The sequence below is a fragment of the Schistocerca gregaria genome, unplaced genomic scaffold (genome assembly GCF_023897955.1).
Source record: "Schistocerca gregaria isolate iqSchGreg1 unplaced genomic scaffold, iqSchGreg1.2 ptg000497l, whole genome shotgun sequence".
Lineage (NCBI taxonomy): Eukaryota > Metazoa > Arthropoda > Insecta > Orthoptera > Acrididae > Schistocerca > Schistocerca gregaria.
The window spans coordinates 910,971-914,857 of record NW_026061902.1 but is presented as its reverse complement, the minus strand read 5'-3'; positions in this window follow the sequence as shown (position 1 = coordinate 914,857).

The following is a 3,887-nucleotide window of genomic DNA, read 5'->3' as shown; positions in this document are numbered from 1 at the left end:
TGTTTATTGGCTACTGATTTTGAATCATTTTCCACATAGTATTGAGCACATCAGTTTTATACAGGGAAATTGTACAATGGAATATTTACACTTCACACACAAGTATGGAAAATTAACCATTTGATCGCAGCATAGATGGAATGAATACAGGTATGCTTACAACAATAGTCAGATCAGGTACTTTGTCAGGAGCATTCAAATAAAAATATAGATTTACTTATATTAGGGTCTTCTTGTACTTGGGCATTCTACATGAAATTTTTTGAATAATATATGCTCTTTCTGTTTTGAAAGAGGCCAAGGGAGTTCATTTTGGCCCTTTGGCCCTTTATTTTAAGTGCTCATCTATCTCGGTCATGAATTAGTATAATACATATTCAAATAATGGAAAATCCAGGATAGAATGTAACAATATTACGAGAAAGAAAGCTGCTACTCACTATCTAGCAGAGATGCTGTGTCGCTGATACACACAACAACGACTCTCACAATTCACACACACACACACACACACACAGACACACACACACATACACATAGCAACATTGCATGATGGGAGTGGCAACTGGGTGGGGGTATGGAGGATACTGGGGCAGGGAGGGAGGGTGGGTAGTGATGTAGAGTAAAGTGCTGCAGGTTAGACCATGGGCAGGGGAGAGGTGGGGAGGGGAGCAGAAGTAGCAGAAATGGAGGGAAATAAAAAGACTGGGTGTGGTGGTGGAATAATGGCTGCATAGTGCTGGAACGGGTGCAGGGAAGGTGTGGGATGGATGAGAACAGTGACTAATGAAGGTTGAGACCAGGAGGGTTATAGAAATATCGGATGTATTGCAGGGAAAGTTCTCACCTGCACAATTCAGAAAAGCTGGTGTTGGTGGGTGCCCATAGCCATACCCTGAATTTGTTTGTGGGTAATGCCTCCAAAGCAGAAGAAATTGTGTGTGAGGATAAACTTGTCATGGTGACTAGATTGGTGGTTTTGAATCTGTCAATCTTTGGGAAAGGGAGTGTTCAATAACAGGAAGGCTATGGGCATTAGGAACATTAATGTACAGGGAGGTGGCACCAATAGTGACAAGCATGGCACTTTGTGGTAAAGAGTCAGGAATTGTGGAGAGTCAGTGAAGGAAATTGTTCAAATGCCTCTGAGCACTACAGGACTTAACTTCTGAGGTCATAAGTCCCCCAGAATTTAGAACTACTTAAACCTAACTAACCTAACGACATCACACATATCCATGCCCGAGGCAAGATTCAGACCTTCAACTATAGCGGTCGCGCGGTTTCAGACTGTAGTGCTTAGAACCACTCGGCCACTCTGGCTGTCTGGAGGAAATGGTTGGTATCTTTTAAATAGGAAGGTATGTTAGGGGTAATAGATTGTAGGGGTTGGTCTATGAGAGCAGCAATTCTCTCAGTAACTGGCCACAATGGGGCGTCTTGGGTGATTAGGTTTATGGACTTTAGGAATCATGTAGAAGGTAGGATTTATTAGTGGAGTGAGAGAGGTGAGCCGAGGCATGGACCCCAGGGAGAGGGTCTGAGGTGGGCATAAGGATTTGAGTAGTGAATGGAGATCTTGCTGGATTACTGGAATGGGGTCGCTTGGCAAGGTTTTTAGATAGAAGTATCTGACAGCCAGAAGAGTCCTACTGCCAGGTAATCCTTGCAGTTAAAAACAACAGTGGTGGAGCCTTTGTCCACAGGTAGGATTAGAAGGTCAGGATCAGTTCTTATGTGGTGGACTGCAGCCCATTTCTGCAGATGTAAGGTTAGAATGCATGTTGAGGGATTTGGGGAAAGATAGTGAGGCAACTGTTTATGCCATGCTCTGGCAGTTTCCGGTGATTAAGGGTGTCAGTGTGGTACTGGTGTGCAAGACTCACACTCCCTCTTGGCTATCGAACTTACTTGGAGTTGCTTCTCCGATCTTCTTTTCAGGATAGCCAGCTGTGATGTCCTGCACAACTTCTTCTCCCAAGATAAGATGCTACTTTGGAGGAAACGTTTTATACTTTTAAAATAACTCCGTACACTCGAGAATATTTTGAACTCAATCTCACTGTATTTTTATCACACATAACACTTTTCATACAACTAAAACATTTTTCCCCTCATGAACCATGGACCTTGCCGTTGATGGGGAGGCTTGCGTGCCTCAGCGATACAGATGGCCGTACCGTAGGTGCAACCACAACGAGGGGTATCTGTTGAGAGGCCAGACAAACATGTGGTTCCTGAAGAGGGGCAGCAGCTTTTTCAGTAGTTGCAGGGGCAACAGTCTGGATGATTGACTGATCTGGCCTTGCAACATTAACCAAAACGGCCTTGTTGTGCTGGTACTGGGAAAGGCTGAATGCAAGGGGAAATTACAGCCGTAATTTCTCCTGAGGACATGCAGCTTTACTGTATGATTAAATGATAATGGCGTCCTCTTGGGTAAAATATTCTGGAGGTAAAATAGCCCGCCATTTGTATCTCCAGGCGGGGACTACTCAGGAGGACGTCATTATTAGGAGAAAGAAAACGGATCGGAGCATGGAATGTTAGATCCCTCAATCGGGCAGGTAGGTTAGAAAATTTAAAAAGGGAAATGGATAGGTTAAAGTTAGATATAGTGGGAATTAGTGAAGTTCTGTGCAGGAGGAACAAGATTTTTGGTCAGGTGAATATAGGGCTATAAATACAAAATCAAATAGCGGTAATGCAGGAGTAGGTTTAATAATGAATAAAAAAATAGGAGTGCGGGTAAGCTACTACAACCAGCATAGTGAACGCATTATTGTGGCCAAGATAGACACAAAGCCCATGCCTACTAGAGTAGTATAATTTATATGCCAACTAGCTTTGCAGATGATGAAGAAATTGATGAAATGTATGATGAGATAAAAGAAATTATTCAGGTAGTGAAGGGAGACGAAAATGTAATAGTCATTGGTGACTGGAATTCGTCGGTAGGAAAAGGGAGAGAAGGAAACATAGTGGGTGAATATGGATTGGGGCTAAGAAATGAAAGAGGAAGCTGTCTGGTAGAATTTTGCACAGAGCATAACTTAATCATAGCTAACACTTGGTTGAAGAATCATAAAAGAAGGTTGTATACATGGAAGAATCCTGGAGATACTAAAAGGTATCAGATAGATTATTTAATGGTAAGACAGAGATTAAGGAATCAAGTTTTTAATTGTAGTAGATTTCCAGGGGCAGATGTGGACACTGGCCATAAACTATTGGTTATGACCTGTAGATTAAAACTGAAGAAACTGCAAGAAGGTGGGAATTTAAGGACATGGGATCTGGATAAGCTGAAAGAACCATAGGTTGTACCGAGTTTGAAGGAGAGCATAAGGGAACAATTGGCAGGAATGGGGGAAAGAAACACAGCAAAAGAAGAATGGGTAGCTCTGAGGGATGTAGTATTGAAGGCAGCAGAGGATAAAGTAAGTAAAATGACGAGAGCTGCTGGAAATCCTTGGGTAACAGAAGAAATATTGAATTTAATTGATAAAAATGCAGTAAATGACGGAGGCAAAAAGGAATACAAAAGGTCTCAAAAATGAGATTGACAGGAAGTGAAAATGGCTAAGCAGGGATGGCTAGAGGGCAAATGTAAGGATGTAGAGGCTTATCTCGCTAGGGGTAAGATAGATATTGCCTACAGGAAAATTAAAGAGACCTTTGGAGAAAAGAGAACCACTTGTATGAAGATCAAGAGCTCAGATGGAAACCCAGTTTTAAGCAAAGAAGGAAAGGCAGAAAGATGGAAGGAGTATATAGAGGGTCTATACAACGGCGATATACTTGAGGACAATATTATGGAAATGGAAGAGGATGTAGATGAAGATGAAATGGGAGATAAGATACTGCTTGAAGAATTTGACAGAGCA